Here is a 23,637-nt window from a genome sequence, read left to right as displayed (position 1 = left end):
TAATTACTAATTTTATTTAATCTTCTCAGCAGCATTTAGAAGAATCTTTAATAAGGTCAAAAAAGAAAAAGAAAAAAACAGAGAATCGCCTACAAGTTGGAAAATAGAAATCAAATCCTAAAGCTGTGGCTTTATATTTAACTTGATTAAAATAAAAGGGTAATGGTTATCACAACCACGTATCACTCACTGTATACCGCTTGTGTTGTAGCTGAAGTCAGTGTCTTTCTTTCTTTAAATACTACATAGCAAAAAGGAATCTTTCATCCATTCACAATTTGAAAAAAAAGAAGAAGAAGAAGAAGAAGAAGAAGAAAATCATAGAGAAGAGAGACAAGGCACTGAGAAAAATGTCAGAGCCAGAGATGGTGATCCCAAGTCTGAACCCAGGTGGCGAGGTGGACTGCACCAAGATAGACCCCGAGATGGTGATCCCAGATCTGAACCCAGGTGGCTACGTGGTCTGCACCAAGAAAGACCCAGAGGTGGTGGCGAAGCTGAACCCAGTTGCAGAACTTTCCGACTCTGGGGTCGACACAAAGCCATGGTTCAACAAACGAAAGCTCGGAAGTGTAATTCCGAAACAGAGGAAGCTAGTGAAGCTACTGATGTTTGAGCGCTTGGCTCAGTTCCTCGGACACGCTTCCTGTCCTCGCGATGCCTCTTCATCACTTGCCAACAAAAGCTTTTGCTGCTTCAAGAATGGCAACCCTGTGCACCCACACACACCATAGCACCATGGATTGCTGTACTCGTCAACCATGGTTTAGGCTCCACAATGAGTTTAAATAATTTTTGTGATTCTGGTATTGCCACTGATCTGGAAGTGTACTTGCTTGTGATTTCTATGTTATTTAAATGATACAGAGCATACATTTCTAGCATTTTCAGCCCGCAAAGTTTTGAATTTTGGATTTTCGTCTTGATTTGCTATGTGGGTCTAGTGTGTTATAAGCTCACCGTCATTCAAAGCTTAGGAATTCAACGATTTTGCCCTGGTTAGACCCCAGCGTCAGATAAATGAAAAGAAATGGCCTCTTTTTTTTTTTTTTTTGTGTGTATGTGTGTGTGTTGGGTATTTGATCAATTGACCCGATCGGAAAATTTGTGATGTTTTGATGTAATTTGGGGCGGACCGGTGGTTTGTGCGGTGGTTTTGGAGTGTAATGGGTAACGGAATGAGGTGGTGACAGGCCGATACCGATGGGTCAGCTGTGTTTGTGTCTGGTTGGTGGGAAGAAACGGCTGTGTGTGCGGGCGGTTGTAGTGGTTGGTGTGTGGGTTTCATTGCTGCCGGGTCTCGGGAAGCGCCACCATCTCGCCGCCTCTTTGGGCCCACAAAGTGGAGTGGTTGTTAATATATATATATATATATATATATTTATTTTTTTTTTATTTTTATGGTTGATCTTTTTGTTTGAATGAGGGTCATTTTGTTTTAGACGCAACTTTGAGGAATAATCATGATTGGTAAATTTATTGGGTCATCAATAACCGGACTTTTTATAACACTGCCCATTTAATAAAGTGGTGCCCTTGATACTCTACATTTATTAAATGCTTCTAAAAAATTTAGGATCACACAACTTTTATAAATATTATTCGCTTTATTTATGATGAACCTCTTTTTTTTAATCACTTTATTATGAACTATGGATCAGAATAATAATAATAAAAAAATCATAGTTTTAATTTTTTTATAACCTAAGAAGATAATAATAATAATAAAAAGCAAGGATGGCAGGTGACAGTTGCTTTATATAATGGCGTGCTCTTACATTTTGTGCAACATAGGCCATAGAGGACAGAATTCCTGTTGCGATCAAGTCAATATGAGTCAAGATTTTATCCACAAAAATTAAATAAATAAAAAAATGATATCCCGAAAGGGACTTTAGCACAAAAAAAAAAAAAATATATATATATATATATATCCCGCAAGGGAACATGTGTTTTATTTTATTTTATTTTTTGGAAATATTTTTTTAGAATTTGAAAAAATTGTTAATATTTTTTTAATTTCCAATTTTTTTTTTCAAAAATAAAAATTATTGTGTGCCTTTAGGGCACAAATTAGCAAAATCCTATTTTAATATAATCCTATTTAAAGGTTAAAAATAAGAATTAGCGTAACCTAAGTCTACTCCAATGTAATCCTTTTAAATTTTAATAATCTTTTAGGACCCGACACAGTGACATTCCTATTAATATTTATTTATATACTACAGAATACAAGGTTTATAAATTCCAGATTTATTTATTCTAATAAGTTTGGGACACACCAAATCTAGTGAATTCATGAGCCTTGGTTGGCTCGAGGGGTTGGGTTGGATACTTGTATATGGGAACGAGACACAACATTTCGGGACAAACAAAAAGTATACGGACGTCTAGCACTACCCAAAAAAAAAAAAAGGAAAAAAAAAAGATGAAGGTAACAACAAATTGAGAGCTAGCCTAATATATGCTTCAAAAAGCAATCGTATGTTGCCACGCATTAAGGAAAACGACAAATATTGATGGACCATTAGTAGTGTTGTTTCTACAAACTATAATAGTTTCTGCATCGGAAAATGTTAGATGGTGTACACCACTTTATCAACAAATATGTTTAGATGAAATAGTTTTTGATATCTAATCGTTTTGATCTTTTGCAAGTATAAAGAAAGAAACAATGTAATGTAATGATGAAATTTTGCAATAAAAGTGAGCAATGTAACATTGACAAAAGTTACTCACGTAGCTTATCAATCTCAATTTTGCATTATCTTAGTTATGAATGTTGTAGTGAGTGACCTAAGAAACCTCCAGGAAACATAAGAAGTGCCTTTCCCATAGAAGCTAGAGCAAATAGCTATACAATTTATATTCATATGAACTTATAATTGTGGTACTAGTGGTTGGTCAAAACTCAAAAGACTCAAAACTTAATATTGATATAACAAGGGGCTTCAAATGATGAAGACATGATAGGGACATCCCAGTCAAACTTAAAATATTGGCACTAACATCCATATTACAGTATATATTTTTTGAGAATTTTTATTGGCTTGACCTTGGTCTCGGAGATTGGCATACCTAACTTTATTAATCTAGTAATAAGTCTAAAACAGCCAATAGAACCTTCTCTCCCCAGCTTCTAGACCAATGGTGCTCTGATTCAATATTGCATACAAATTTAAAGCTAAATTTGATACTGTAGGCTCCGACACACTCAAGAATACAGATTAAGGTATATAAAATGAAATTAGAAAAAGCAGTTGTTTCCTTCACAGTTTCCTTGAAAACTCAACTGAGCATAAGATCTTACAGAAACAATCTAATATTGAACCCCAAAATTGTTTTTCTAAATGTAAATTATCACTCAAAGAAAAGAATTAGAAATTGACTAATAACAATCTAATGAATACTACATAACCAACACTTCAAAAACAGCAATAAAAAAAAAAATGAAGTCTACTCAGGTTTTATATATAGTGCTCCATCTTCAATGGTTAAAGCTTATCGCTTGAGTTTTTGTTTTGATTACTGATTACTGGTCACAACATAGCACTCAGCAATAGAGGGTCCAAAGACTTTGAACCTGCTTTAGAAAAATCAACTGTAATAAAATATTTCCTTTTTGACTTATTAAAGCAAAAAACCTAAGCAATCTCAACAGGGCTCAAATGGGGTTCTTTGTTTGGCCATACTTGATACACTTGATATGAAACTAGAAACATTGAATGGGGCTCAAAAGAGAAACGAATAGAAAGAAAGCGGAACCTACATTTTTTTTGGATAAGAATTAACTTGTGACCAAATTAAATTACAGAAAAAAGCCTCAAATTCTGTCAAATTCCAAAGAAATAATTTTTTCAAGCTTAAGTTCATATGCTTTATATCATTTTTGGACAAAAAATGGGGACCAATTATGAATTTAGACTACAATTTGGAAATCATCCCAAGTAGCAGATTTTTAGAAAGAAGCTCAGAAAAGATTGATGCTAACATTGATGTTACACAAAAAACCAAAAGGCAAAAATTGAAAGAAAGAGAAAGTTAAGATAGATTCATGCCACCCACCCATGACTATGACTTTAGAGTTTTTGTACATTTTCAAAGTCTCAAACCAAAAAAATATTCTAAAGATTAAACATACTTAAAAAAAAAAAGGGTACTGACCTGATAGGATCCTGGCCATAACTCCTAAATTAGCAAATAGTAGCTCGTCGATGCTACCCTCCTCTTAAAATCCACATAGGCAAACAAGCATCCATGAATAGATGAATTTTGCAAACACAACACTTCTCTGCAAAAAGTAAAGCAAGCTCAAATGACAATATTAGCAACCAATCAAATAATTCAGCAAATTTAGACCCTAAAAATTGCATTTGGGAAAGCAATAAAATGCAGGTGCAAATGGTCATTTTATCAAACACGTAGGATGCTACAAACTCAGAGTAAACACATTAACACACACTAAAATCAATGTCTATTACAAACTCAACATAACCAAAAACACTTACCTGTGGGAGAAAAAAAAAATTATGTCTTTGACAAACAATATTCATTCCAAAACAACCTTTCATTTCTGGAAATGGATTGTGGTAGTTCCTCAACTTCTTTCTTCTTATATATTTAAGCGGCTTAACAATGCTTGGACATTGGAAGGATAGATAGTACTGGGCTTTGTTTGGGGGAACTACGGAATCTATCTGCTGCCTTTTGTTCTGGGACTTGCGTTCATTAAAAATCAAATGTAACTCCAACCTCTTATTTATTACTAGCCTCATCACACGATTCGCGCACAGGACGAGGCTTTTTATTTTTTGGATTTTCACGTTTTACTCATGACAGGTTTATTTTATTTTTTATTTTTTATTTTAAAAAGAAGTTATATTAATACTTGACTACTAATGATGTGAGAGAGAAAACGTGTAGGTGGGAAAAAAAACAGTTTAAAGATAAAAAATAAAAAATAAAAAAGAGTATGTTTGTAAGGGAAAAAAATCAGTTTTATTTTTATTTTATTTTATTTTTTCAAAAAAATGAAGTTGTTTTAATACTTGATAACTAACGTGAGAGAGAATGTGGAAGTGCGAGAAATTTTTTTTTTCTTTTTTAAATTTTAATTTAGCTAAAATTAGGAGTTTTTAAATTATTAATTTTACATGTCTAATTCTATGATTTAATCCTTAGAATAGATGGATTTAAGGGTATTTTGGACATCTAAATTGAGAATTCCAACCCAAGGAAGTCATAGTATAGATAAGTAACAATATTATTGGATTAGGCTTTACTGTGAGAGACACGTGCCACACTCACACTCACACTCACACTTATGTCATTGACATCTTCTACTACTACTACTAATGTCAATTTTGTCAATTTCCAACATAACTTGCTCAGTTGCTCCACCTATAATTAAGCCTTCCACCTTTCTGTTTTAAAAAAAAAAAAAAAAAAAAAAAAAAAAAAAAAAAAGTCCACGATTCGAATAAAAGTAAAAGCAAAGCAGAGAATAACCCACAAAAATCAAAATTAAAGGCTGAAAAGTGTACAAGGAAAAATCTATCACAGGGAGATTAGAAGCCTTGGAGTCCAAGTTTATCACTGTTCATTGGTATGGCCATGTAGCACTCTTGGCGCCCAAGATTGACATTATTAATCTCTATAAAAAGCTTCACAATTTGGAAGTGGCAGTACTATCAAAAAAAAGAAAAAATTTGGAAGTGGCAGTGAACACAATGGCCGAGGCAAATAAGGAGGTGAAATTGAGCTCAAGTGAAGAAGAGGTAAGCTACAACACAGAGCAATGGTTCAACAAACCAAAAAATGGAAGTGTAATTCCAGTGAAGAGGAAGTCAGTGATGAAAATGATGGTTACAGCCGTACTAGCTAATAAATCAGCACCACCCCCACAGACACAGTCCAACAAGGTCAGTTGATGATTCCAGAAGGGTAAAGGGTAAGGCTATATAGCATTAGCATATATTATAGCCAAACCCACAACATCACCATGACCATGCTTCAAGAAGTAAAAAATATGTACATAGATGCATATGTAGTTAAGACCCACTTGTAATTATAAATAATGGGTCTTCTTGTAGTACTTCTAGTTCTCTATCTCTCTCTCTCTCTCACTCCCTCTTTCTTTTTCTTTTTTCTTTTTTAAATTTTAAATGTCAGTATTTTTAGTTATCTGTATTGTTCATATTCTTTGTGATTTCTCTCTGCCTTTTAAATAGGAAAATGATAAAGCAAGACTAACTAATTTTAGTTTGCACTGGTGACATTTATTATGGCAAGATCTTTTTTTTATTTTTTTATTTGGTGCTAAAAAGAGAAAGAGTTATAAAACATCAAATTACAACACCAAAGTAGGTACTGCAAATAGCCCACTTTACCAGAGAAAATGATTGAAGCTTTCTTGTCTGCCCTTTTATGGATCTAGTCAAGGTTGGACTGGAAGAACAACATTCTCAATCTGAATTGGTTCAATTGATTCCTTCTCAAATAGTTTTTTTTTTTTTTTTTTTTTTTTTGATAGGAAGATTCCTTATCAAATAGTTGTCTAAGCTTGGTTCTATCCCATTCTTTTACAAATTACAATATCAAATTAATTCCAATTACTTTTTTTTTTTTTTTTTTTAATTTCTCATTTGAGATATTATTATGGATCCTTTTGCTGAATCTAATGAGTTCATGAAATCGCATACACTTGGTTCGGTCAAGTTACTGATGCTGAGTATTGAAAACAAGCCAAGGTTGTCCATGACCCAATCAATTGTTTAAAATGAAATCATTCATAATGGCATCCATAAACAGGTTATATGCTAATAATTGAGTATGATGAAAAATTATGTATTTTTTTAATTTATATATTTTGAAATCAACATAGTAGCATGTTAATACAAAGGAAAATGCTAGATTTACAAAATTTTTTACAAATTGCCAATGCAATAAGTGGCTATTATATTTTATTTTTTGAGTGGTTATTAGTAAGTAAAAAAATGATATCAGTGGTAGGCCCAAATAATAATTAATAAAAAGTTGCCACAATTAACAGTTTGTAAAAGTGTTATAAGGTTGATTAATGTAAACCAAAAAGAAATAAAAAGCCAAGCATAGGCAGATACATACCAGCAGCCCAGATCTAACATTAACATACTTAAAAAGTTAAAACGAAAGAAAGAACAAAAGGCTGACCAGATAGAGCAACCGAGGATTGAAGTCTTCAGTTAGCAAATAACAATCCATAAATAGAAAATGTCTGTGCACACTCAAAGCTTATCTGCAAATAATAAAGCAAGCTCAGATTATATAAATTGCAATTAATTAAAATAATTCAGCAAATTTAGACCCTACAAATTGCAATCCAAAGTTGTGAAGATAAAAAACCTAAACAGCAATAAACCTCAGGTCCCTAAGACATTTTATCAAACTGGTAGCAAATTCAGAACTCAGTAAACACAAACACTAAAGTCAATGCAAGTTACAACCTCAGCAATACACAAACACTTAACTCTGGACAATTGATATTCTGAAAAACAATATTGATACCAACAGAAATCTTCCCTGTCTTCACTCTGCACTCTTTGACTTCAAATTAGAGTGCACTAGCTTGTGATTTTTACTGGTCACAACATAGCACTCAGAAAATATTAGGGTCCAAAAACTTTGAACCAGTTCAACAAACATCAACTGTAATCCAATCTTGCCATTTTGACTTAAGAAAGCAAAAACCTAATGGTTTGTTTGGATTGAGGAGAAGTAAAGGAGAGTAGAATTGGCCCAAAATTAACCTATTTTCAGCCAACTCAACTCTACTTTACTCCTCCTCCTTCCCTCCTCAATCCAAACAGGCCTTAAATATTCTCAACAATGCTAAAATGGGGTTTTTTCTCTAGTCATATATGATACACTTGATATGACACTACAAACATTGAAGGAACTTGAAAGAGAAACGAATAGATAGAAAGTGGAACCTACTATATTAAATATAAGAAAAAACCTCAAATTCTGTCAAATTCCAAAGAAATTAATTTTCTCAAGCAATAAGTCTCATATGTTTTTATATCATTCTAGGAGGAAAAATATTGACAAAATTAGATATTTAGACCATAATTTGGAAATCAACAGATTTTTAGATAGAATTTCCAGAAAAGATTGATGCAAACCTTAAGGAAAAAAAAAAAAAAGGCAAAAATTGAAAGAGAGAGAAAGCTGAGATAGATTCATGGCAACGATCCATGACTTAAGATTTTAGAGTTTTTGTTCATTTTTCAAAGTCTCAAACCAAACACATATTCTAAAGATGGAACATACTAAAAAAAATAAAATAAAAAATAAAAAAGGTACTGACCAAATAGGATCCTGGCCATAACTCCTCAATTAGCAAATAGCAGATTGTCAATGTCACCCTCCTGTTAAAATCCACATAGGCAAATAAGCATCTATAAAATAGAAGAATTTTACAACCACAAAAGCCTATCTACAAATAGTAAAGAGAGCTTGAATAACATCGTTTGCAACCAATCAAATAATTCAGCAAAATTTACAAATTGAACCTCCAAAGCCTCACATTTGGGGAAGCAATAAAATGCAGGTCCACATGGACATTTTATCAAACACTTAGCATGCTGCAAACTCAGAGCAAACACACACTGAAATCAACTTGCATTACTAAATCAACATTACACAAACACTGAACACTGACCTGTGGGAAAAAAGGTTGAATCTTTGACAAACAGTATTCTTTTCAAAACAACCTTTACTTTCTTTTGGCTATAAGATTAAGTGTGGGACTTCAAAGAGCACAAGATATATTTTTTTTTCCCACACAAAAAGTGAAATAAACTCCAACCACTTTATTTATTTGAAGAAACATATTATTGGATTTGGCCGCGCTGTGAAAGACACGTGCCACGATCAATTTGGCTGAGCTAATAGTTATCACTGACAATCTTGTCAATTGCCATCATAATCTAATTACTTGCTCAGTTGCTCCACGGCTATCACTTAAGCCAATCACCCTTCGAATAAAAGTGGATGAAAAATAAGGTAGTAGTAATTTTAATTTCCAGCACAGCCTTAGTGCCCAAGAATGTCACTGTCTACTACTCTTGGCGTCCAAGAATGTCTATCTACTTGACACTATTAATCTGTTCAAAAACCTTCACAATTTGGAGTAGAAAAATTTGAAGCAAATTTAGAGAGAAAAGAGAGATGGCAATGAACAAAAAGGAAGATGCAAAGATGGTGAGAAAGCTGAACCCAGATGGAAAGGTGGGCTGCTGTGGCTGCAGCACCAAAGTAGAACCGGTCAGCTCCAGCATACAGACAAATGGAAGTGTTTTTCCCGCAAAGAGAAAGTCAGTGTTGGCACAGATATTGAAATCTGTAGTACCCACGACTGGACCACCACCAGAGTCCAACAATAAGGCTAAATAGCCACACCCACCACACCAACGTGCCCATAGATCAAGAAGAGAAAGGTGCATAGAGGATGGGTCGTATTGTAATATACTAGTGTTTTCAGGAAAAGTTATTGTATAGTTCCGGACTATACTTCCTCTCACTGGCAGAGGAGGTAGGACCCATCCCTTCATGAGAGGAAGGAAGCATCGTTTCGGAACTATGCAATAACAGCCTTATTTTTAGTTATTTTTGTAGTGTACCCTGTTTCTTTTACTTTTCCTTTTTCGCAGTGTACTTTTTTTATGCTCTGTGATTTCTATGTCTTATAAATAAGAAATTGACAAAGCAAGATTAGCTCTTTTTAGTGTGCTTTTGTGACATCTATTATAGTATTATGGCCAGATCTTTTTGTTTTTCTTTGCTAAAAGAGAGAGCTATAAAACATCAAATTGTAACACCAAAGTAGTTTGATTGAAAGTTTTCTTGTCCACCCTTTTATGGATCATGTCAAGGTTGGATTGGAAGAACAATATTCTCAAGCTCAAGTGCTTATATATTGATTCCTGATCATAACTGTTGTCTAAGCTTGGTAGCATTCTAGGAAAAGATTTGACACTATATTTGCTTTTCAAAAGCTATACAAAGAGGTTGCCTTGGTGTGTAGCAATGTTCCATGAAAGTTTGGTGAGCATAGGCAAATCAAAATCTGTTGCTGGTCTAAAACACACAGTTTCATTGTATCTTTGGGCTTATTCAGTTCACAATCAGAGAAAAACGGGAGGAAGTTTTTTTTTTTTTTTTTAAATTTATAAAGAAGTATTTCAACCATGACCATGCAACTGTTATTTTACGAATTACAAGATCAAATTAATTCCAATTACATTTTTTTTTTCTAATTTGAGATATTATATGGATCCTATTACTAAATCTCAAGAGTTCGTGAAATTGCATACTCTTGGTTCAATCAAGCCACCAATTCCGAATATTGCAAGCAAGCCAAGGCTGTTTATGAACCAATCAATTCCTTAAAATGAAATGGTTAATGGGGGCCGGACTTTCTTAGCAAATTATTACTTTCTAATTCTCCTATGCAATTTTGAATTTTTTTCCAAAATTAAATTTAGAAAAATGATTTTCATTAAAAAAAAAAAGCGCTCTTTGACCGTAAAATGGGCATAATTTGTTGTCTAGAATTTGGACATTGACGTGCGTGCATTAACTTTCTGAAGCACCAGTTGCAGTTGGTGCCTTTATTGCAACTTTTGCAAGCAAGCCAAGGCTGTTTATGAACCAATCAATTCCTTAAAATGAAATGGTTAATGGGGGCCGGACTTTCTTAGCAAATTATTACTTTCTAATTCTCCTATGCAATTTTGAATTTTTTTCCAAAATTAAATTTAGAAAAATGATTTTCATTAAAAAAAAAAAAGCGCTCTTTGACCGTAAAATGGGCATAATTTGTTGTCTAGAATTTGGACATTGACGTGCGTGCATTAACTTTCTGAAGCACCAGTTGCAGTTGGTGCCTTTATGGGAACTCATAAGTTCCATTAAGAGGAATTGACGGTACATTGGTACGTGGCCATCAAGAATATTTGTTTGGTTGTTTATGCGCAATAAAGGCAACATATGTTTTTGTTGCATCCACTAAAATTTTAAATTATGAAATAAACAAAATGAGCAATATTTAAAATAAAGATGATCTAAAAATAAATAAATAAATAAAGATGATCTATTAATTTTCATAACAAATAATGTTTCCCTCATTCTCATAATAAAAATAGTGTATTCAATAAATTTATTTGGTAAGAGTAATGCTAAATTTTTAAAAAGTTTTTATTAAACTGATAAGTTATTATTGTTTTAGCCAAAAAAGAAGAAGTTATGGTTGAAATAATATTATTTTCATATGAACTTACTATTAATATTATTTTAATTATATACTAATCATAATTAAATTATATTTAAATAATTACAAAAAAAATTGTGTATTCTTGAACTTTTAGCTTTGAAAAAATTGATTACGGTTGACTAATGTAAACCAAAAATTAAAAATAGTAGAATAAAATGGCGAGCACACAGAGATAAGTAGTAGTAGCAACAGCAGCCCACATATCTAACATTAGTTAATTTAGTAAAAAAGAAAGAAGGGAAAGGATAATAGATAAGATAAGACGACTTGGGCTATTAACTGTTCACTTAGGACTAGGAAATTACAGTGTAGCACTGTTCTTAAAACTGCATACATACAAAGAAAATTACTATTAGTTTACATTTCACTAGTTACGTAAGATTTATATTCTAGACTAGACAAAAGTTTATAGTGTACAATATTCATGCAAATTATTAGATCCTCAACTTCTTTCTTCTTATATATTTAAGAGGCCCTAAAAGATAAAAATGCTTCGACATTGGAAGAGTATATTAGTAATGGGATTTGTTTAGGGGTATGGAGTGTATGGACTCTTATCTGCTGCCTTTTCCTCTGGGATTTCCTGGGACTTCAAAGAGTACAAGAATTTTTTTTTTTTTTTTTTTTTTTTTTTTAAGGTGCATTAAAAATCAAATGAACTCCAATCTCTTTATGTATTTTAATTAACATATTATTGGATTAGGCTGCGCTGTGAGAGACACGTGCCACTCTCAGTTTGGCTTAATTATCATTGACGTAGACCTCTGAAGACAATTTTGTCAATTGTCATCACAAACTAATTACTTGTTCAGTAGCTCCACCTATCCAGCCAACCACTTCTTCAGCTATGCCTATTATTTTTTTAATTCATTGATCAGAAAAGAAGAAACTTACTTACAAAAATCATAATTAAAGGCATAAAACTTAAAAGTGTACATTGATTATATCTACCATAGGAGATTAGATTCCAACATAGCCTAACAATAACAACAACAACAACAACAACAACAACATAGCCTTAGCACCTAAGATTGTCATCGTAGGACTCTTGGTGTCCTAGAATGTCTTTCTACATGATTGACATTATTAATCTCTTCAAAAACCTTCACAAAATTGAAAATTTGCAGCATATATAGAGAGAGAAGATGTAAAGGCATGTGACACAGCATGTGATAAGACTAAAAGGAAACGACCTATAGTAGAGTAGTCTAAGCTGTAGGTAGCTTATGCTAGTGGTATTAGTAAAGTTAGTTATTGTTGCAAGTCCACGTGTAAGCATTTGATGAGTTATGATATAATTAGTTACAATGATCCCAAGCTTTACGGAATGGTTATGTATATGTATAGGACTCAATGAATCAATAAGATCAAGAAACTCAGAATTAGTTCATCAAATTTGCTTTTCTTCTTTACTCTCTTCTCTGCTTCTTCATATTTTTCATTTCTTTATATTACTTTTCATGGTATCAGAGCCACCATTAATAGCTTCTGCTCCGAGCTCTAGTTCTTCAACAATACCTTCCACTTCCACTATAACAACTACTCCTACTGATAGGTAGAAATTCTTGAATCAAAGCTGACGAACTTGTGGAAGCTAATGACTTTGCTTACATGCCCATAAACACCTCTAAAAGATTGATGATCCATCTCAAAGACTGACGGGTGCACCTAAAGGTTGTCAATGTAAATAGGAACGATCAGAAGGCATTGACAAACAACGAAGCTGACGGATTCAGCATGACTTGGTCTACACACATAAGTATATAAGAAAACATTTTGCGCCCCACGTTTAACCCTAATCAAGAAATGTCCTATAAGGAAAGAACTTCGCAAAATACGCGACTTAAAGAGGATCTCTCCTACAAGGAAATATCTTCTTAACCAAGGCACGGATGTCAACCCTACACTACTATGAAAACCCAAGACCCTCATAAACTAAGGTTCCCATAATTCACCCCAACTCTAGCACTCTAGAGTTGTGAGAAGTTTTCTAACTTGACCTTCGGAGGGTCTTTGGCCAGCACCATACCGGTGCTTTCTGTTAGATCTTCTCTTTTTGTTGTGCAGGTACTGTCATGAGCGCGTAAGGGCTATGTGGCTCATTGGTGATTTTTTGGCATCATCAATTGGTGTTGTCTGTGGGAACATAGGGCGATCAAGAGATAAGCCATATTCATCACTTCTCGGATAAAAAGTTGCATGGTACTTACTCGTTCAATGGCAACAACCACCAACAATCAGGGTGACGAATCATGACCCACTGCCCTGGAGAGGCAAGTCTAAACCCTCATAGTAGTAGTGGAAAGCCTCACCAAGTAGAATCATGACCTAAAAGAATAGTTGCGCCAGAAGAACGCAGCAATGGATACTCAAGAGAAAGACCAAGAAGGTACCAATGCTTAGAGAAGGAACGAAGAAGGGCCGAAAGGAAGCAACACCACAAGCAGGCCAGAATGACAGGACACGAGCTGGCCATCCGTCACCGAAATGGTTCCACCTCACATAGTCACCAAGATGCAAATGATGAAGGAGTGGATGGACTTTATGATGAACATCCTTAGAGGACGGGTGTCTAGCGACCTCGATGACTTGGTCCACTGAACTAATTCTTCATTCACAGTGCCCATCACTTCATTCCCCCTTCCACCAAAGTTTCGTATGCCGCAAGTGGAAAATTACGACGAATCCAAGGACCCCTTAGATCACTTAGATTCTTTCAAGACCCTGATGCACCTGTAAGGGGTGCTAGACGAGATGATGTGCAGAGCCTTCCCCACCACGCTGAAGGGACCCGCAATGATCTAGTTCAACAGGCTAACGCCAAACTCCATTGGAACCTTCAAGGAGTTAAGCGTCCAGTTTGCCTCACACTTCATCGGGGGACACAGGTACAAGAAGTTCACTGCATGCCTGATGAACATTAAGCAGTGGGAGGACGTTGAGGTCTTACATAACTCGTTTTAACAAGGAGGCTTTTTCGATCGACGAAGCGGATGACAAGATATTCGTGGTAGTATTAACCAATGGGTTACGAAAGGGCAAGTTCCTATTTTTCCTATATAAGAACGACCCAAAGACTATGTTAGATGTGCTTTATAGGGAAACCAAGTACATGAACGTGGAAGACCCACTACTGGCCCGAGAAGAGAAGCCCAAGGGGAAAGACAAGAAGATATACGACTGGACAGAGGGCAAAAGATGGCTAGGATTGGAGAGTGGCGGAAGGAGAGACGCTCCAAGCCCCTTGCAAGAAAGTTCTTAAGCTTCACCCAACTGACTGCCCCAATCGACTAGGTTTTAATGCAAATCAAGGACGAAGGAGCCCTGACCTTTCCCGGCAAGCTGAAGAGGTATCCTAATAAGAGGTCTAGAGACAAGTACTACCACTTCCATCGTGATCACGACCATGACATAGCCAACTACTACGACCTAAAGCAGCAAATTAAAGCCCTTATCAGGCAAGGAAAGCTGCAGACATTTGTTAGTAAAGAAAAAATGGATCTACCCCAAGAGCAGGCTCTCCGACGAGAAAACAAGCTTTCTAGGCTGCCCATATGAGACATTAAAATGATTATGGGGGGCACAACGGTTGTGAGGTCGTCCAAAAAGGCCCGCAAGACTTACTTGAGGATGGTCCATAATGTCCAATTGACAAGTTCCATGCCGAAGATGTCACAAATCGACAACCCCGTAATCGAATTCTCGGAAGAAGATGCCCGACGTCTTCACCACCCACATGACGATGCACTTGTCGTCAGCATACGAGTAGGAGATTACAACACGCACCGGGTTCTGATTGACAATGGTAGTTCAATTGATATCCTTTACTACCCATCATTCCAATAGATGAGGATTGATAGAGAGCGACTAGTTCCGATGAACGCTCCGTTCGTGGTTTTGGAGGAATAAGGGTATACCCTCTTGGTGCAATCACATTATTTGTAACGGTGGACGACTACTCCCAGCAGATCACTAAGGACGTAACATTCCTTGTAGTCAACTACTCGGCCACCTACAATGCCATCTTGGGACGACCTACCCTCAATTCATGGAAGGTCGTAACCTCAACCTACCACCTAATAATCAAATTCCCCACCGATTATGGAGTAGGGGAGCTGTGCAGGAATCAGGTAACCGCACGTGAATGCTACATAGCTATGATGGAGATGGATGACCACCTCTAGGCCATGAATATAGAGGAGCATCGGACAATGACAAGAGCCCGTCGAAAATCTTGAAAAGATACTTCTCGACAACCCCAAGCTTGATCAAATAACTAGGGTTGGTACGCTAGCCAGTTCGATGATCCAGTAAGCACTTACAACTTTTCTCAAAGATAACCGAAATGTATTCGTTTGGAGCCATAAAGACATGCTAGGAATCGACACTTTAGTTATGGTGCACAAACTGAATATATTGCCCTCTTTTCCACCCGCCTGTCAGAAGAAGCGAGTGTTCGCCCCCAGAATAGGACCAGGCTATAGCAGAAGAAGTCCACAAGTTACAAAAGGCGAACTTCATTAGTGAAGTTCACTCCCCCAACTAGTTGGTAAACGTGGTAATGGTCAAGAAAGCTAGTGGGAAATGGAGGATGTGCTTACACTTCCCTGACCTAAACAAGGCATGCCCCAAAGATAGCTACCCCCTCCCGCGGGTCGACGTCCTAGTTGACTCTACGGCCCAGCACCAATTACTAAGCTTCATGGACGCCTTTTCCAGTTATAAAAAGATCTAAATGGACAAGTTGGATCAAGAGAAAACTTCATTCGTTACCAGCCAAGGCCTCTTCTATACAAAGTGATGTCACTCGGCCTCATGAACAAGATATTCGCGAACCAGATCGGGAGGAATGTTTAAGTCTATGTTGACGACATGTTGGTAAAAAGCAGAAGGGAGGAGGACCATTTGGTGGATCTTAGGAAAACATTCGACACTCTTCGCTCTTACAACATGAAACTCAATCCGAGTAAATGTGCGTTTGGGGTGACGACGGGAAAGTTCTTAGGGTTTATAGTGTCTCAAAGAGGTATCGAGGCCAACCCGGACAAAATTAAGGCCATAGTAGAGATGCCCCCCCAAAGAACGTAAAAGAAGTACAAAGTTTAAATGGCAAAGTCACCGCTTTTAACAGGTTTGTGTCAAAGGCAACGGATAAGTGTCTACCCTTCTTCCGCACGCTGAAAAAGTCTTTTGATTGGACGGCCGAGTGTCAGTAGGCATTCGAGGATCTAAAGGTCTACCTCTCTTCCCCATCGCTATTGAGTCCTTCACAACCAGGGGAAGAACTATTCCTCTATTAGGATTAGTGCCCTTAAATCTTATTGTATGATGCTATGTATGATATTAAGTATGACATTATGTATGATATTATATATGACTTAATATTATGATTAATAAATTTGTTTTATTATTATCTGAAATAATGATAACATGAATATTTGGATATTATTATATAGTCCATGAGATGCATAGTATGTGATTTATGTGAAAAGTCACAGAAGATATAAATCACAAGTTCTTTGTAAATTCAGAATTATAGTTCGTAGTAGGTGATAAAATTGGACATTTCATCTGCGAAGATTATAACATATCAATTAAGATGATTTGTCTTAATCATGAAAGTGGAGATTTCTAGTTGATATGTTGATATATTTTAAGAGTTAAGACATATTGAACTAGACTGCTATGAGATTTATTATTCTCCTAATGACTGTCAATTGAATAATAAATCTCACGATTTCTATTTACATAAACTCTTAATCCTGAGAGAATAATGAATCTAATCATAAAGTGTAGATTACTTTGATTCCGAGTAATGCAAGCAAGCCAAGGCTGTTTATGAACTAATCAGTTTCCTAAAATGAAATGGTTAATGGGGGCCTGACTTTCTTAGCAAATTATTACTTTCTAATTCTCCACTGCCTTTTTGAATTTTTTCCCCAAATTAAATTTAGAAAAATTATTTTCATTATTAAAAAAAAAAGAAAAAAAAAAGAAAGAAGAAGCTCTTTGACCGTAGAATGGGCATAATTTGTTGTCTAGAATTTGGACATTGACGTCCGTGGATTAACTTTCTGAAAAAGCAGTTGGTGCCTTCATAACTAAAGGAATTGACGGTACATTGTACGTGGCCATCAAGAATATTAGTTGATTTTTTTTTTTTTTTTAACAAAACTGGGACATGACCCATACACAGACAAAATGTGTTGTTGGGGAGTTCCTCGCTTCGCCGGTGTTTATGCGCAATAAAGGTAACATATGTTTTTGTTGCATCCATTAAAATTTTAAATTATGAAATAAACAAAACAAAATGAACAATATTTAAAATAAAGATGATCTATTAATTTTCATAACAAATAATGTTTCTCTCATTCTTATAATAAAAAAAGTGTATTCAATAAATTTATTTGTAAAGAGTAATGCTAAATTTTTAAAAAGTTTTTATTAAAGTGATAAGTTATTATTGTTTTAACCAAAAAAGAAGAAGTTATGATTGAAATAACATTATTTTCACAAGAACTTACTATTAATATTATTTTTATTATATACCAATCATTTTAAATTATATTTAAAAAATTACAAAAAAATTATGTATTCTTGAACTTATAGCTTTGAAAAAATTGATTACGGTTGACTAATGTAAACCAAAAATTAAAAATAGTAGAATAAAATGGCAAGCACACAGAGATAAGTAGTAGTAGCAACAGCAGCCCACACATCTAACATTAGTTAATTTAGTAAAAAAGAAAGAAGGGAAAGGATAATAGATAAGATAAGACGACTGAGGCTATTAACTGTTCACTTAGGACTAGGAAATTACAGTGTAGCACTGTTCTTAAAACTGTATACATACAAAGAAAATTATTAGTTTACATTTTACTAGTTACATAAGATTTATATTACAGACTAAACAAGTGTTTATAGTGTACAATATTCATGCATATTATTAGATCCTCAACTTCTTTCTTCTTATATATTTAAGAGGCCCTAAAAGATAAAAATGCTTGGACATTGGAAGAGTATATTAGTACCGGGATTTGTTTAGGGGTATGGAGTCTATGGACTCTTATCTGCTGCCTTTTCCTCTGGGATTTCCTGGGACTTCAAAGAGTACAAGAATTTTTTTTTTTTTTTTTTTTTTTTAATTTTTAAACTTTAAAAGGAGCATTAAAAATCAAATGAACTTCAATCTCTTTGTGTATTTTAATTAACATATTATTGGATTAGGCTGCGCTGTGAGAGACACGTGCCACTCTCAGTTTGGCTTAATTATCATTGACATAGACCTCTGAAGACAATTTTGTCAATTGCCATCACAAACTAATTACTTGTTCAGTAACTCCACCTATCCAGCCAATCACTACTTCAGCCATGCCTATTATTTTTTTAATTCATTTATCAGAAAAGAAGAAACTTACTTACAAAAATCATAATTAAAGGCATAAAACTTAAAAGTGTACATTGATTATATCTACCATGGGAGATTAGATTCCAACATAGCCTTATTGTAATAATAATAATAATAATAATAATAACTAGCCTTTGAGCATGCGCGTCTTCTATTTTTTGGGTAAAGATTAATAATTTGCATTTATTATAATTTGTGATTTCTATTTTTTCCAATTACCAAAAAAAAAAAAAAGAATACTTGGGGTGAGTTTTGTAGATTGGAGGAGTTTTAAAACTAACAAAATAGTGATCCTATTTTATAGGGAGTTAAAGAGTAGAAGTAGGAATTTAAATTAACATAAAAGTAGAAGCTTATTAGAAGTAGGAAGACATTTCAACATAGAAGTAAGAATTTATTATTTTTGTTAATTTATTATTTTAACCCTACTTTTAAGTTTTAGGTAGGGGTATTTTTGACAATAAAAAAAGTAATAACTAACTTTCTTTTGTTAATTTACTATTTTATCCCTATATTTAAGTTGTTAGTTAATTAATTTAGGGATATTTTTGACAGGAAAAAAATTAATAACTAACTTTCTGAATCCTCTTAATATATACAGATAATAATAATAACAATAATAATAATAACATAGCCTTAGCGCCTAAGATTGTCATTGTAGGACTGTTGGTGTCCTGGAATGTCTTTCTACATGATTGACATTATTAATCTCTTCAAAAACCTTCACAAAATTAAAAATTTGCAGCATATATAGAGAGAGAAGATGTAAAGGCATGTGACACATCATGTGATAAGACTGAAGGAAAACGACCGGTAGTAGAGTAGTCCAAGTTGTAGGTAGCTTATGCTACTGGTATTAGTAAAGTTAGTTATTGTTGCAAGTCCATATGTAAGCATTTGATGAGTTATGATATAATTAGTTACAATGATCCCAAACTTTACGAACTGGTTATGTATATGTACTGGACTCAGTGAATCAATCAGATCTAGAAACTTAGAATTAGTTCATCAATTTTGCTTTTCTTCTTTGCTCTCTTCTCTACTCTCTTCTCTGCTTCTTCATATTTTTCATTTCTTTATATTGCTTTTCATGGTATCGTAGCCACCATTAATGGCTTTTGCTCCGAGCTCTAGTTCTTCAGCAACACCTTCCACCAAGGTTGTCAAAATCGGGATCCTATGTAGGATCGTTGAAGGTAGGTGAGATCGTAGATCGTAGGATCAGATCGTGAATCGTAAGATCCTACATATTTTCAGATTTAAAGAAAAAAAAACACATTGATAATGACTTTGTATGTTGAATAATTACGTAAATTATAAATTCATCCATAAAAAAAATTAGATTTGCATCATATGATGTAATTTGCATGTCATACATCGCTAAGTCTATATTAACGAAACAAATATATTTAAGTTTTGACTTAATGTATCTAAAAAGTTCAATAAATATTTAATTAGCAACCAAATACCAAAATATTTATCAAAACATAAGGAAAATATTTTTAAGTTCTAAGTTCCAAATTTGAAATCCAAAATAAGTTAGCAAATGGAAACTAACTAACTACAATATAAAATCCAAAAGTAAGATGAATATTAAGATAAAGTGAATATTTAATTATTCTCATTCTAAGGTTCTTATAACCACCGTTCTAAATTCCTAATCATCATCATTCATTTCATCATCTATGTAGACATTATATATTTGTATACTAGAGTTGTAAAAGATGTCAAGATACAATTTCACACTCAACTATTCAAGTTATACCACTCAGCAACAATTAAAGAGTATACTCAAAAAAATCAATCAATCTATATACAAATACACGCATAACTGATAAAATTATATTAAAAAAAATATTTTAGTAATATTAGAACACAAATTAGTATATTGATCAAACAAATTTAACAATATTATAGTTTAAAATGCAGCAAAGCCAAGTCAAATTCTTCATTTAGAAATGATGAAACATTCTTTCATTTTGATTACAAGTGAATTAGAAATTAGAAAACATTTGCTTAGGTTGACATAATTTTATAAAATAAAAAATAAAAAGTCATACCATCACAACATGAAAAAATAAAAATCCTTAAAGCTTCATCAAAACAAAAAATTTATCCAAAAAAAAAAAAACACAAAAAAATTATGTTTTTGGTAGGATCGGTAGGATCGGTAGAATCTCATACGATCCTACAATCCTATACGATCCTACACGATCCTATGTACGATCCTACCATTTTTACGATCCTAGTGCGATTCTAATTGTTTTGATGAGGTGGGATCGTAAAATCATGCGATCCTACGATCCAGATCGCGATTTTGATAACCATGCCTTCCACTTCCACTACAACAACTACTCCTACAAATTCTTTAGTGAATCCATTGTTGCTGCTCTTATCTAATATGACGAGTATGATGACAATGAAGCTGGATTTCACCAACTATATGGTTTGGAAACATCAAATTGTTGTGATTTTTGAAGTTTATGCCATGATAGGCTTTGTTGATGGTTCATGTGTAGCACCTGATCCTTTCTTGAGGGACAATTCTGGAAGCTTTACTAGTGAGCCAAACCCTGAGTATCTCAGTTGGAAGAATCGAGAGCAAGCCTTGTTCACCTTCATCAACTCCACTCTATCTCCATCAATCTTAGCCATTATAGTGGGTCAGAAGTCTATGAAGGGAGTTTGGAATGTGCTTGAGAAAAGGTTTGCTTTTGTATCTCGATCTCATGTTTTAATGCTGAGAAATGAATTGTTGAGTATTAAGAAAGGTTTTGAAAGCATTGATAATTTCTTTCAAAGAATCAAAGAAGTTAAGGATAAATTGAGTTTTGTTGCTGTTTTCATTGATGAAGAAGAGCTTATACACCTAGATTTAGAAGCTTTGCCTCAAGAATAAGGTGCATTTTGTTCAACAATAAGAACTAGGAATGATGTTTTTACCATAGAAGAGTTAAATACTTTGTTAAATGCTAAAGAGAGAGCTATTAAAAAAAATTTGTGTCTAGGGATATTTCTATGGCTATGATTCTTCAAAGTGGGTTTAATTAGAACAATAATAGAGGCAGAGGCAAGAATGGTAATCAGAGGGGTTGTGGCAGAGGTTTTAACAATTTTGGCCATAATTTTGGTTTCAACAATGGCCAAACATCTGTAAATACCAATTTTGGTTTCAATCTTGGTCAATCCTTTGGGACTACCAATACTACTTCTCAATTTCCTGGTTTTCAATCACATTCTCAGATCAAGAATGGTGGTTTTCAATCCTCTAGGACTAGTTTTGGTTTTCAATTAAATCAGGTTCAATATCAATCTCAGAATTCAAGACCTACTTGTCAAATTTATGGCAAGAATGGTCACACTGCCTTGGACTGCTATCATTGCATGAATTTTTTTCTATTAAGGCAGACATGCTTCAGCTAAACTAGCATCTATGGCAGTTAGTTCTATGGCAGCATCTGCAACTGCTAATTCTGCTTTAGCATCTACCTCTACTTGGCTCACTAATACAGGATGTTCAGATCATGTGACTCTAGATTTATCTCAGCTTTCCTTACACTCTTAGGCCACTGTAGGGAATGAATCTGTTACTGTTGGCAATAGGCAAGAATTGCCTGTGACTCATATTGGAAATGGTAACCTTCTTACACCTTCTCATCAATTTCGTTTAGGCAAAATCCTTAGGGTACCAGATTTGGCTTCCAATTTGCTATCTGTTCATAAACTTTTCTTACAAAAAAATGCTTATTGGTAGATTCTCTATCAAGGCCAGAGTAAGGATGGTGTCTATCCAATCCCTTTTTCCTCCTAACTATCTGCTGATCCTACTCATCCTTCATCCTTTACCTTCCAATCCTCTGTCAATACTGCAATCTCTCCTTAAGCATTGCTATGGCATCAAAGACTTGGACATCCTTGCTCTAAGCTCCTTCATTCTACCTTGTCTTCTTTCAATAATATTGTCAAAATTTTTGTTAATGATGACATTTATTCACAGTGTACATATTGTATAAGTGCTAAGATGCACAAGTTTCCTTTTCCAAAGCATGTTATGTCAAGTACTTTTTCTTTACAGTTGGTGCACAGTGATGTTTGGGGCCTTGCTCTTGTTACTTCTGTACTTGGCTATATGTCATTTTTGTTGATGATTTTACTAGGTTTACCTAGTTATTTCTTTTTAAGCATAAATCTAAAATGTTTATTGTTTTCGTGCACTTTAAAGCTCTTGTAGAAAATCAGTTTGAGTCTACAATCAAGACCCTTAAAACTAATGGTGGGGGTGAGTATACTAATAACCATTTCAAGTCTTTTTGCTTAGATAATGGTATTCAACACCAATTGTCCTGTACTGTCCTTACACCCCTCAATAGAATGGGGTAGTAGAGAGATAACACAAACAAATTGTTGAGAGTGGTTTGTCTATGCTTCACCACTCTAAGCTTCCCTCTTCTTTTTGGTGTTATGCTTTTAGTACTGTAACATATCTAGTTAATAAGCTTCCCTCCTCTGTTCTTATTTTCAAATCACCCTAGGAAAAGTTGTTTCATACTACTTGGTTTAAAAACATTTGGCTGTGCTTGTTTTCCTCTACTAAAACCCTATACTGACAACAAGCTTCAACCAAAGTCTATTCAATGTATTTTCCTAGGGTATCCACCTTTGTCCAAAGGTTATATATGTTTTGACCCTCAATCTCAGAAAGTGTATATCACTTCACATATCATCTTTTGTAAGCTAGTGTTTCCTGCTCTTCCTACACCTTTATCCACTCCTTCCTACCCTATTGGTTTTGACAACCCCTCTTTTGACCTTTAGTTATCTACTCTTTTACCCAATTCTTTTGATATTTCTTTATTTGTCATTTCTGATGTTCTTCCCTCCTTTATTACTCCTTCATTTCCTACCTCTAGGTTTG

At 34.3% G+C, this 23,637-nt stretch overlaps 1 long non-coding RNA gene across 1 annotated transcript in view; it reads right to left on the bottom strand.

The window, feature by feature from the left end:
- Positions 1-2,028: 2,028 nt before the first annotated feature.
- The window catches only part of LOC126700579 (uncharacterized), a 29,463-nt gene continuing 7,854 nt past the window's right edge, over positions 2,029-23,637 (bottom strand). Inside the window, exons 4-7 of the long non-coding RNA XR_007647247.1 lie at positions 8,348-8,408; positions 7,192-7,276; positions 4,165-4,291; positions 2,029-3,583 (exon numbers count right to left, since the gene is read on the bottom strand). This is a non-coding gene — a long non-coding RNA (uncharacterized LOC126700579). The remainder of the gene's footprint in view (positions 3,584-4,164; positions 4,292-7,191; positions 7,277-8,347; positions 8,409-23,637) is intronic.

This window comes from Quercus robur, chromosome 9, assembly GCF_932294415.1.
Source record: "Quercus robur chromosome 9, dhQueRobu3.1, whole genome shotgun sequence".
NCBI lineage: Eukaryota > Viridiplantae > Streptophyta > Magnoliopsida > Fagales > Fagaceae > Quercus > Quercus robur.
The sequence above is the reverse complement of the archived record's forward strand: the minus strand, read 5'-3'. Positions and strand labels throughout refer to the sequence as shown.